Here is a 13994-nt window from a genome sequence, read left to right as displayed (position 1 = left end):
TACACACCCCAGACCTTTGACCCTCTTTCCTTGCTGAACAGGGGTTTTTGAAGCTTGGAGTCAGGAGTTCTGGATGGTTACGGTGCGGCTCTACCTTGTCCTAGTCTTATGGTTTCCGCATTTACCCTCTTGGAGGCTCTGTTTCTTCATTTGTCAAATGGAGCCAAGGAGCCCTGGGTCCTGTCTAACCTTCCAAGATTGTGGTAAGGATAAAACTGAATAAAAGTGCTATGAAAAGTTGAAAATGTGAGGCGTGGTTATACCATTATAAGTGGAAACAGTCCACTTTCTGTTTCCGAGGTGGTGGGGAGAATGAGAAAAATGGGAAAGGCTGGAAAACCCAATGAATGCTCCCCAAAGACTCCTAGGCTCCCCCCAACCTCCCCCAGTCCCGTTCCCACTTACCCGGTCAGTCTGTCTGCTCACCAAATACAGGGCTTCCATGCACTCTAAATTTAGACAACAAAAGTGGGACAAGACAAGACCCATGAGGTAAAGCGTGTCGAGAACACCATCCACAGCCTCTTTATTCCCATTCTGATAAAACGTTTACACCACTGAGAAATAATGCATTCAAATGAGCAACTTTCTTTAAAAATAATATGTAAAAAAAAAAAAATGCTAGAAGTATCTGAAAGAACCATAAAAACTTCTGAAGAAACAAAAGTTTCCAGTAACAATTCAGCACACCTCTGAAAACTGACAAGTGAAGCCAGGATCTGGGAAAATTTGCCATTAATTATAAGGCAGAGGGGTTAAAAAGTCTACCAAAGGGGCAGAAAGGGTAGGAAGACCTGGGATTGCATAATGTAGACCCCAGTGTTGTTTATTTTTTTAATTACAAACAAACAAATACTAAAAGAAAAAGTAGACATATCTTATATAGACTATTTCTATAATCTGGAAGTGGTGAAAGCCTTTCTAAGAATGACTCAGAGATAGACCATAAAGAAAACTATTGCTTTATTTTGCTATGGATAATTTAAAAATTTTATGCATTAGAAAACCATAAACAGGGGCTTCTGGGTGGCTCAGTTAGTTGAGTGTCTGACTTCAGCTCAGGGAATGATTCTTGCGGGTTTGGTTTGTGAGTTCGAGCCCCGCATGGCACTTGCTGCTGTCAGCAGAGAGCCCGCTTCGGATCTTCTGTCCCCCTCTCTCTGCCCCTCCTCCATTTGTACTCTCTGTCAAAAATAGACATTAAAAAAAGAAGAAGAAAACCATAAACACCTTATACATTGCTGGTGGGATTTTAAAAATATGCAGCCACTTTAAGGGCACCTGGGTGGCTCAGTCAGTTAAGCATCCGACTCTTGGTTTCAGCTCAGGTCACGATCTCAGGGTTCATGAGTTTGAGCCCTGTGTCAGGCTCTGGGCTGGCAGTGCACCTGGGATTCTCTCTCTCATTCTCTCTCTGCCCCTCTCCTATTCATGCTTTCTCTCTGTTCCTCCCCTGTTTGTGCTAAATAAATAAGTAAGTAAGTAAGTAAATAAATGCAGTCACTTTGGAAAACAGTCTGGCAGTTCCTCAAAAATGTCATAGTTACCACTGCTAGGTATATACCCGAGAGAAATGAAAATATACATCTACACAAAAACTCGTATCTGAATGTTCATAGCAGCATTATTCATAATAGCCCCAAAGTAGAAACAACCCAAATGTGTATCAAGTGATAAAGGCATAAACAAAGTCTGGTGTATGCATTCAATGGAATATTATTCATCCATAAAAAGCAATGAAGTTTTGACACATGCTACAGCAGAGATTAATTCTGAAAACATGCCGAGTGAGAGAAGCCAGTCACAAAGGATCACGTATTGTATGTGTAGTTTGTGTATGTTCATGTATTTATATGAAATGTCCAGAATAGGTAACTCCTTTTGTTCTATCCAGAATAGAAAGGAGAATGGATTAGAGGTACCAGGAGGTACAGGGCCTGGGGGGATGCTTCCGGGACAATGACTACCAATGGGTTCAAGGTTTCTTTCTGGGTACTGAAAATCTTCTGAAATTAGATGATGGTGATGGTTTCTTAACTGTGAATGGACTAAAAACCATTAAATTGTTTACTGTAAAAGGGTGAATTTTATGGCATCTGAATTATTTTTTCATTAAAGCGATTACTTAAAATATATAAACAGCTATTATAAAACAATAAAATGGTAAAGCTAATGACAAAAAAAATGTAATATTTCACTAGGTGGTTCATATCTGTAATACCCAAGTTCTTACACAAAAATTTGAAAATAAATAAGCCATTTTAAAAATTGGCAAAGGCTGGGGTGCCTGGCTGGCTCAGTCGGTAGAGCCTGTGACTCTTGATCTCAGGGTTGTGAGTTCGAGCCCCATGTTGGGTGGAGAGATTACTTACCAAAAAAAAAAAAAAAAAAAACAAAAACAAACTCAAAACAAAACAAAAAAACCAATCTTTAAAAATTGGCAAAGGCCAAGATATCCATTTCATAGGCTAAGCAGCACCAAAAGTCAATAAACGTTTTTATGTTTAGGCTTATTTTGAAACTTTGAGGTTCCTGTGATTATGAGGCCTGCTGCTAGAGGTCATCAGGTAGAGTGTTAACAAGGAAGCACATATTTTACTACGCCAGGTTCTGAGAAGAGGTCCTCAAGTTTAGCACAGAACCAGTGTGTGTATGGCACAAAAAGAGTTAAGAATCCCTGAATTACAGGAAACAGGTAAAATAAAGCATGGCACATCCATATGGTGAAATGCTATGTAGCCATTATAATTGGTGTTGTAGGTTAGGATGTAGAGCAACTGAAACTCTCATACACCGCAGGCAAGAGTGTAAATTGGGAGAGCCATTTTGGAGACCATTTGGCATTTTCTACTAATGCTGAACATTTGCATACCCCATGACCTAGCATTTGTGCGTCTAAGCTTATATGCAACAGAAATATATACATATGTTCACCAAAAGACATCTAAAGAATTTATAGCAGCTATAATAGGCAAAACCTGGAAACAAGCCATGTGTCTATCAACAATAGGATGGATAAATAAATTGTGATACATTTGTACAAAGGAATAACATGTGACAGTGTGAATGAACTGTTGCTATATGTAACAACATGAATGAATCTCATCTCTGTACTGTTGAGTGAAAGAATATACACACAAGAAGAAATATCATGTAATTCTATCGCATAAAGTTCAAAAACCAGGCAAAACTCATTAGGCATTAGAAGGCAGGAGAGTGGTTTCTTTTGAGGTTGAGGAGACAGTACCTAGGAAAGGGTCCAAAAGATTTTGGGGGGTGCTGGTAATGATCTGTTATTTTATATTAGTGCTGCATGTAAAAGTAGACCCCATTTGTGAAAACACTTTAGGCTTTACATTTATACCTTTTGCATATTTCTGGTTTTTGTTATACTTGAATCAAATGTCTGCTTCAAAATGGCAGAAAAAATGGAATGACATGGGAAGATATTCATATTATCATATTATATTTAAAATACAGGTTGGGGCGCCTGGGTGGCGCAGTTGGTTAAGCGTCCGACTTCAGCCAGGTCACGATCTCGCGGTCCGTGAGTTCGAGCCCCGCGTCAGGCTCTGGGCTGATGGCTCGGAGCCTGGAGCCTGTTTCCGATTCGGTGTCTCCCTCTCTCTCTGCCCCTCCCCCGTTCATGCTCTGTCTCTCTCTGTCCCAAAAATAAATAAACGTTGAAAAAAAAATAAAAAAAAAAATAAAATACAGGTTAATATAGGTGCAAACTGGGTATATAGTATGCTACTGTTTTTCTTAAGGATCATCACACATATGTGTTTGTAAATATATAACATCTTTAGGAGAATATACAAGTATGTGATGGGAGTAATTGCTTCTGGAGAGGGAGACTGGGAGAGAGATTTATTTTTTACTTTATGTTCTTTTGTACCTTTTGGTACAAAAGTTTTTAACTATGTGCCTGTATTGTCAATTCAATGCAGCAAGCAGCAAGCAGATTACAAACTGTATCATCTCATTTCTGAGGACATAAAGTACCATCTGTACTATCAATATCAAGTTGATAACCATGTTTACCTCTGGGTAATGGGATTATGGATGACTTTTCTTTCTTTTTTAGAAAAATTATCTGTATTTTCTCAGTCTTCTAGTGTGAACATGTATTTCTTTTGAGAATGGGAAAAGTCATAGCAATTTCTTGCAATTGTTTTTTTTTTTTAATTTTTAAAATGTTTTTATTTATTTTTGAAGGGGAGAGAGAGAGAGAGAGAGAGAGAGAGAGAGAGCCAGAGAGCATGAGTGGGGTAGGGGCAGAGAGAGAGGGAGACCCAGAATCCAAAACAGGCTCCAGGCTCTGAGCTGTCAGCACAGAGCCTGATGCGGGGCTCAAACTCACAGACTACGAGATCATGACCTGAGCCAAAGTTGGACGCTTAACCGACTGAGCCACCCAGGCGCCCCTCTTGCAATTCAGTTTTAATCAGTGTTATTCAAGTATCCTTTTTGTATAGTACGGTGCACTGATTTTAAGTGTACAGTTCAGTGCATTTTCCAAAGGCATGTGCACCCATGACTTTACCACTTAAGACTAGAACGGTTTCCACCCTTAGAAAGGCCCTTCATGTTTCTTTGTAGTCAGCCTTTACCTCTCCCAAGGAAGTAGCCTTGATCTGATTTCTATCACATAGATCGTTTTGTCTGCTCTAGAAGTTCCTAGAAATGGGATTATACTGTAGATGCTCTCATGTCTGGCTTCTTTCACTCCACACAATGCGTTTGGGATTGATTTATGTTTTGTATGTATCAGTACTTCGTTACAATTTTTTTTTAACAAAGTAACATCTTCAGGGCTTGCTACTTTCTTATCTGTAGAGACACCCTACACGGGGAAAACAGCCCTCCAGAGCCTCTCCAAGCATGTCTGCTGCAGTCCAGAGTGATCTGAGAGCCTACACATCCTGGGAAGAGAGACAACAGCCCCCACACCCCCCACCTCCACCAGTCCTGTTCCGCACCCCTTCCCCCTGGCGAAGCCAGTCTCAGGTGAGAGCCACCCAGCTCCTTGCCATTGTTCTGCGAGTGACAGCCTCCGGGGCAAATGGAAAGCCGTCAACCATAGGGCTATCAACTGCAGACAAGAATTCCTTTCTTTGTCAGGCTGGGTGGTCTCCCTGGCTTCGGCATCAGCCTGCACAAAAGATAAGCACGGTGTGCGCCCGCAGAAAAACATCGCCACCACCCGACAGCTCTAACCGCACTCCTTTGTAAGGCCAGGATTAGCCCTGCGTGGCTTCCCTTGACTGTGTGTAAATCATCAAATCCCAGCCCCCGCGAGGGCATCCAGGGGTCGTTTGGTCCATTCCCCCCATCCCGACCCCCCCCCACGCCCACCTGCTGTTTCACGAAATGTATGTGCCTCAGAATCTTGGTCATAGACAGCTAGAAAGGCCCTTAGAGATCACCTGGTCCGACCTTCTCCCGCTTCAGTAGGGGGTCCACACACAGGTCACACAGCACAAGGAGCAGGGCAAGGACAAGTAAACGAGTCCCTAGAGGTTTCCTCTGTGGGGTGCTCTTCCCCCGACTCTAAGCTGCTTAAGTTATACCCCAAATAGTTCAGTGTAAAATGCAGGTTCTAATTTTCCAATAAAAGAGGAGAACATGTGCACAAATCTACATGCTTGTAGGTCCCCCGCAGCCTTTGTACGAAGGGTTTCCTGCGCTCGTGGCCCGGACACCAGGCCGGTTTCGGCTATGGAGTAGTTTGGTGCCCCCTAGTGGTTATCAGTAGCAGCAACAGTAGCTACCCCTACCCAGGCGCCTTAAACATGCAACATTACTTCTAATTTACAATCTAAAGAACAGGACTGTAGAGTAGGCAGTTTTATCCCTGTTTAATAGATGAGGAAACGGAGGCTCATGGAGATGAAATAAGCTGCCCAAAGTGGCTGAGCCTAGACTCAAACCCAGCCCTGTGGAACTCCAACTTCCTTCCACTCCATGTCAATACCACCCTTCACCATCCTGACTGTGTAGCCCTTTTCTTTTAAGAAATGATTTATAAATACCTGAAAATATGCCATGAAGTGGGGTTTAACACCCCTGTTTAACACATGGGGAGGCCCAGGCTGGGACATCAGTGACTTTCCCAGGGCCACAGATCCAGTAAACGTCATGCACCTGCTTGCCCAGGTTGCTGCCTAGAAGGAATGCTGCACCCAAGGTCCAGGAGGAAGCTTCTTCCCTCAGGCAGCCTTCATCCAGGAGAGGAAGAGGGAGGCTGAAATGTTCCTACGCAGGCCCCATGTGGGAAGGAGACTCCAAAGGACTCTGAAATAAAATACATTTTCCACTCATGGGGAGCTCATACCATGATCCACTGGATTCAGCAGATGGTGTGCAATTGAGCCCATGGTGTGTGTGTGTGTGTGTGTGTGTGTGTGTAAATGAGTGAATGCACGAATGCACGAATGGATGAATGAATGGAGTGGCCTAGGGACCAGAGGCCTAGAGGCCATGCAGGGCGGGAGTGGTTGGGCCGTTGTACTATAAAAAGATTGATTTCCATTGAGTTTGAAGTGTTCATTGCTAGCAGTCAGAGCAGTTCACAGGGAAAGATGGCTGCTTTCATGGGTGTGAGTGCCAATCCCAGGGATACAGGCAGAGTTAGGAAGACCACAGGAGACATGTTGTGGAGGGATTTTAAGCTCGTGTGATGTTTTCTGAACATCAGCATCAGCATTTAGAAGTTGGAGGATTTGGGGGCGCCTGGGTGGCTCAGTTGGTTAAGCATCTGACTTGGCTCAGGTCATGATCTCGTGGTTCATAAGTTCAAGCCCCGCATTAGGCTCTGTGCTCTCAGTACAGAGCCCGCTTCAGATTCTCTGTCTCCTTCTCTCTCTGCCCTTCTGCTGCTCTCTCTCTCTCTCTCAAAAATAAATAAACAAAACAAATTGGAAGATTTCACATAACCTCCCGGATTCTTAACGCCTTTTTTTTTAAATTTTTTTTTTCAACGTTTATTTATTTTTGCGACAGAGAGAGACAGAGCATGAACGGGGGAGGGGCAGAGAGAGAGGGAGACACAGAATCGGAAACAGGCTCCAGGCTCTGAGCCATCAGCCCAGAGCCCGACGCGGGGCTCGAACTCCCGGACCGCGAGATCGTGACCTGGCTGAAGTCCGACGCTTAACGGACTGCGCCACCCAGGCACCCCGTTAACGCCTTTTTAACAAAGTGGAAGGCTTGGTCTCACTGGACCTGCTGCAGTCCTGTCGGCTGTCCCCTTAGCTCCCCACGGTCACCCCAGCAATGAGGATGACCCGTGATGCCATTTCTCATTGCATGTGTGTGGTTGTTCTTCTTATTGTGAAAACAAAAACAAACATATTTTTCTTATCAGCTTCTCACCGAAAAAGGAAAAATAAGAGACCAAGTCATTTGTTTCAGGAAAAGTTGGGCACAGTATATTTATATGTGGAAGTGAGGAAATTTTTATACATTTAAAAGGCAAGTGCCTGGAGTGCCTCGCTGGCTCAGTAGGTAGAGTGTGCAACTCTGGATCTCAGGGTTGTGAGTTTGAGCCCCATGTTGGGTGCAGAGATTACTTACAAACTAAATAGATAAATAATTAAAAACTAAAATAAAAGGCAAGTGCTCAACTTGCTTTGTTTGTTTTCATTACCAGCTTGGACCCCACAACAGCTTGAATTTGTTACACTATAGAGTCTTTGGTACCATCTTGTCCCTGAAGTCTGACTTGGGTCAGACTCTCACCCTGTTGCCACTTCTGTGTTGAACGTCTGAGGGATGCAGGGCCACTGGAGCAGGCCGTGAAGGTAGTCCTGAGTTGGTGGTCTGAGGTAAGAAGAAATCCTGCCCAGCGAGGCCACTGTGACTTGCCAGTTAAGGGAGAGCTTAAAGGCCCAGCAGACCACATCTATGCCCTCTGCCCAGGGAGGCCCTGTGATGTGGCGCCTTGATCACGAATTTTTGCAAATGGTCCCCTTCCAGCACTTTCTTCCTATGACAGGGTTTCCTAGTCCTCCCCATCCTGGCCACACGATGGCTCACTGATTCTGTGGGTGTTGTCCAGAAGTGGACACAAGCTCCAGATGTGCTCTAAGCAGCTGAAAAGAGGAGGAGAGACATCTCCCTTAATTCACATGCTCTGCTTTTGTTCTTGTCACCTCCGTTCACATTATCTCTTTTTATCAGTCATGTTGTGTGTTGGCTCACACAGAGTTTGGGGGACACCAAGACCTTCAGACTGTTTTTCATGAATGCTTCTTAAGAGACATCTACTTAGACTGAAAATCACAGACATTGAAGGTTGAACAAGGTCCTGGAGGTCATCTGATGCCACCTCCCACATAGCAGAAGGAGATTGCCTCCTCAAGCATCCTGACAGAATGTTTGAACTGAAATGGGTAGGTTCACACTTACCACACTTGATTTTATATTTGACTCATAGATTCGTTTTCCCAAGAACAGATCTTGATTTTATAAAAAATCAAACTACTCAATGAGTACATTCACTAATTTCAGTTTATAGGCGAGACAACTGAGGCACAGAGATGTCAAGGAACTTGTTCAAGGTCATAAGCTAATCAGGGGCAGAGCTAGGCTCAAGTTGGCACAAATGGTTGTTGAGCAGAGGAGTGGTATGGTCAAAGCTGTACTTTAGGGGGGTGAAACTGTAAGGCCAAGTGGTGGATGGATCAGAAGGGGTCAGCCAAGAGGTTGGGAGACCAGTTGGGTGCTGTTAAGGTACGAGATGATAGGAACTAAACTGGGCTAGTAGCAGTGGGACCAGAGCAGGGATGGGGGCCAGAAAATAGCTCATTTCCAAACATTATAAAAACCGTGAAAACAAGTGGTGATAAATAGTTCATCTGTTTAACAGAACCATAGGTATTAGAAGAAGCCTCTGCCAATAAGTGGTTTGTGGTTTGAAGCTGCAACCACGCTTGTTATAAAGGTAATTGAAAGGAAAACCCCAACTGTGTGTGTGGGGGGGGGAGGGTAATAAGAAAATAGGAAACCACAAGCCTGTAACCCCATTATGTGGATTGGAGTTCATCCACATAATAGATGAACTCTGGACCACATTAATCCTCCTCTGGCCCTACACAAGACAGGACCAAGCCTCAGGTAGAGACAGTCCTGTCTGTTTCAAGCCACTTGGTTAGCCACATAGGGTATCACAAGGACCTGGTTTCAGCTCTGTACTAACTCAGGCAGAGCAAATACAAGTGGAGGAGGTAAGAGGAAGACTTGTTCTAATCTAGAGACTTACACTTGAGTGGTGGAAAATATTATGCCAGGGCTGGTCTGTGCCTGGCTGAACCTAGCTCTGTTACTTATTAGCTTATGAACCTTGAACAAGTTACTTAACACCGCTGTGCCTTAGTTGTCTTATCTATAAACTGACATTAGTGAATATACTCATTGAGTAGTTATGAAAATTAGGGAATTGATAAGTTTAAAATCCTTAAGGAAACACCTACTATACAGTAAACACCGTACAAGTATTTACTATTGTTATTATTATTGTTGCAATAAATAATGGCCAAAGCCGGACAACAATGGTTTGGGCTGTTTTGAGGAGCCCAACTCAGCAGAGCTGAGGTGGTTGTAGGGTTCAGCTTTGCACCTTGAGTTTCAGTGCTGGTGAGACATCCTACTAGGCTTATTTAACATTATTCATTCATTTATTAATTCCACAAATAGGTACTGAGCATCTGCTCTGTGCTCGACACCGTGGTAGGCCCTGGATGTACTGGGATGAATCAGACAGTCCCAGCTCTCCAGGACCTGATAATCTAGTAAGGATGGGAGGTAGGAATCACCTCTCATGTGGCAAGTAAGTGTTACAACACCAGCCAGTACATAGAAGGTTCATAGACAGCCAGGGGTGGAAGTCAGGGCAGGCTTCCTGCAAGAGGCAGTAAAAAGTAAGAAGCAATTCAGGGAATGGAGAGTAGAGAAGATCTGTCCTTTGCTGGTCTGTGATTAACAAAAGATTTGGGCTTCCGGTGCCGACAGTCATTTTTCCTAGGCCCTGTACTAAGCTGAATCCTTTGGACCTTACCATTCCTTACTGCTTCTGGAAAGAAAATTCTTGTGAGTCTCTAAGATGTTTTCTAAATCTCTTTGCACACACATATTATTGACCTAGGTTCCAGTATGATGGTTTTGCCTCAATCCCTTTATCTTTTGGTTGAGGGAAGTTGAAATCGAAGTTTCTCCAGCAGGAGGGTCAATCTTAACCAAAAGAGATTGCATGTACTGGAAGACTGAATCAATACAGCTTAAGCCAACAGGATGGGGCTAATTTGTGTTGCTGCATCCTGGTCCCAGACAGTTCCCCGCCTTGGCGTGCTCCTTTGCCACAAATGTTCCTCTATAGTGAACTTATGCCAACGATGTTCAAAGTGACCACGTTAAGGGGTGAAGCCCCGGGGAATCGGGGGAAAATGAAAAAGCCACACACATGTACTATTTACTCGATAATAAAGACAAATATGTTCACATCCTGTCATCTCAGGCATGAATAACTCCAGTAATGCTCTTAGAGAGGAGGCCCTGTCAGGAAACACTGCCAAGTTTCTTATTCCCCTTCCTGGCTTCTGTTCTTGCCTGTCTGCTCTCTTTCAGGCTCTGGTTAGGGCTTTCAATTCTTTCTGTGCTTTGTTAATTACCCCTCTTTCAGCCAGGATCACGGTTGGTCTGGGAGAAGAGAGGTACAAAGCAGGAAGATAGATGTACTCACACGTTTTCCCAGAGACTGTGTGTGGGAAGAGGCAAGAACACATCCACTGGTCTATTCTACTTGCCTGTTTTCCTTTTGTGCTCCCCACCAAGATGACTCATGCTGCTGTGCTCTGGGCAAGCCCTACAGCCCCTGTGACCGTGTGTGATATACAGATCGGGGCACGCACTCTTTCTTTCTCTAAAGGAGGAGTCTCATTTTAGCCTGGTTGAGGCATCAGCTAACAATTCAGACCCAATTACATGAAACTTGCTAACAAAGGTCAGGACGCCAAAGAGGGAGTTGCTGGTAAAAGGAAATCCAATAGGTTGTCAAGAGTTACAAAATACCCATACAGCATCTGAACTATGGTCCACATCCTTCAAGTTTGGAATGCTTTGTTGGGGAGGAGGTTTTAGGGGCTAGTAATTCTCAAAAGGTTGCCTTGGGAGAGAACAGTTACCTCGTTCTCCAGAAATACTGCCTAGCCCGAGAGGCTCCCGGAGCTGTGTAAAGTCCAGAGGGTCATCTAGGGTGTTGGCATTCGAAGTTTGCCACCTATTAGAGTTATAGGGCCCTGACCCATGACGTCAGAATTTCTGGGGGTGGAGCCTAAGCATCACTGTTAATTAAACTCCCCAGGTGCTTCCAGTGTGCACCCAGATCTGAGGACTTCTGAGCTGGACCCTCACTCTTCAAAGTGTGGCTTGTGGAGCTACAGCCCCTACACATTCTCAGGTCCCACGTAGACCTACTGAATCAGAATCTGCCTCTTAGCAAGATCACCAAGTGCCTTATATGTACATAAAAATTTGAGAAGCAGTTATTTTCCTTGAAGCATTGGACAATCTGGCAACTGTGGGCCCAAATTCTGTCTTGGCAACTGCCCGCAGGAGCTGGAGTCGTAGCTGCCCCCTTTAAGAGGGGACTTGACACTCCAGTCCATTAGTAACATGGAGTACATTCACAACATTGTGCAACTGTCACCACTAGCTAGTTCCTGGAACATTTCATTATCCCCAAAGGAAACCTCATACTTATTAAGCCGTCACTCTCCTGTCCCCTCTCCGCTCAGCCCCTGGCAGCCACTAATCTGCTTTCTGTCACTATGAGTTTGCTCATTCTGAATGTTTCATATAAAAGGAATGCATAATGTTTTCAAGGTACATCCATGTTGTAGCATGTATCACTACTTTCTTCTCTGGCTGAATAATATTCCTTTGTATTGGCACATCACATTTTGTTTATGCTTTCATCATTTGGTGGATATTTGAGTACATTTAACCTTTTGATTACTCTGAAGAGTCCTGCTATGAACACTAGGTGCAAGTTTTTGTTTGGACACCTGTGTTTCAATTCTTTTGGGCACATGGAATTGCTGGGGTCTAGAGTCTTGTTAGAACAATCTGGCACACGGAGGTTTCACACTAGTATTCAGTGTTTAAAATTTGAGCAGCACAAGCTAGTGGTTCTAATCGATTATATATGTTTAAGCTGGAGAACATTACATAAAGCAGGATAAGTGGAATTGCTGACTCATATGGTAATTCTTTAAAACAAAATTTTTTTTAAGTTTACTTATTTATTTTGAGAGAGAGTGAGAGAGAGAACATGAACACAAGTGAAGGAGGGGCAGAGAGAGAAGGAAAGAGAAAATCCCAAGTAGGCTCCCTGCTGTCAGCGCAGAACCCAACACGGGGCTTGATCTCATGAACTATGAGATCATGACCTGAGCTGAAATCAAGAGCTTGGACGTTTAACCGACTGAGCCACCCAGGAGCCCCTCATATGGTAATTCTATGTTTAACTTTTTGACTAGTCAATCTATTCTCCATAACAGCATTTTACATTCCCCCCAATAATGTATAAGTGCTCCAATTTCTCCACATTCTTGTCAATACTTGTTAGTTTCTGTCTTTTTTCTTAATTCTAGTCATCCCAGAGGTGGTGAAGTGGTATCTCATTTTGCTTTTTTTTTTTTTAATGTTTATTTGAGAGAGAGAAAGAGAGAGAGAGAGAGACAGAGTGTGAGTGGGGGAGGGGCAGAGAGTGAGGGAGACAGAATCTGAAGCAGGCTGCAGGCTCTGAGCTGTCAGCACTGAGCCCGATGAGGGGCTCGAACCCAGGAACCGTGAGATCATGACCTGAGCCGAAGTCAGACGCTTAACCAACTGAGCCACTCAGGCGCCCCTCACTGTGCTTTTGATTTGCATTTCCCTAATGATTAGTGATGAGTATCTTTTCATGTGCTTGTTGGCCATTTGTCTATTGTCTTTAGGAAAATGTCTCTTTAAGTCCTTTGCTTATTTAAAAACTGGGTTCTTTGCCTTTTTGTTATAGAGTTATAAAAGTTCTTTATATATTCTGGATACTAGACCTTTCCAGATATATGGTTTGCAAATATTTTCTACTGTTCTGTGAGTTATCTTTTCATTTTCTTGATGGTGTTCTTTGATGTACAAAAGTTTTACATTTTGATGAAGGCCAATTTATCTAATTTTTTGTTGTTGTTTATGCTTTTGATGTTATATGGAATTTAAGATTTTGTCACCTGGACAAGGTCAATGTATAGGGAGAGAAAGGGATCTGAGGGGAAGGTGAACAGGGATTCCTTGAGGTCTTGATCTCCAGTTCAACCAGAAGATCTGAGCATTTATCTGGTTTTTATGATGTTCTCCAGCTTATATATATGTGTGTGTGTGTGTGTGTGTGTATATATATATATATATATTCAATAAATAAGAATATCGATATTGAATATATATATGTTCAATAGATTAGAAAATATATATTGACTATATATATGTTCAATAGATTAGAACCACTGGGTTGTGCTGCTCAAATTTTAACTATTGAATTTTAACCATTGAATTCTAGTGTGAAACCTCAGTATGCCAGGTTGTTCTGAAAACTAGTCCTAAATGGTATATGCAGTAATTAGAACATAATGTTTTCTGGTTTCAATTAAATTTCATTTGTAATAAAAAAGCATACATTTTTGGAAATGCATGCAATGTTTCTTGCAAAATGCTCCATTTACCACTCACTTTTGGAAAGTCAGGATTTGGGCCAAATCCAAACCCATTGTTTGTTTGGATGTTACCTGGTGGAACCTCACCCTCACTGAAGTAATATTCCATGGAAAAGGTAGCCAAGTTTATGCATACCAGCTTTGGCACCAGGTGCTGCACTTGCCTGACGTCAAACAGCAAGTGAGAGTTTGAACCCAGGGGTTTCTCATATCAAATCTAAGACTCTGTCCCCTAGGCCACGC

The sequence above is a fragment of the Felis catus genome, chromosome D4, assembly GCF_018350175.1.
Source record: "Felis catus isolate Fca126 chromosome D4, F.catus_Fca126_mat1.0, whole genome shotgun sequence".
NCBI classification, from domain to species: domain Eukaryota; kingdom Metazoa; phylum Chordata; class Mammalia; order Carnivora; family Felidae; genus Felis; species Felis catus.
This window is presented reverse-complemented; position numbering follows the sequence as displayed.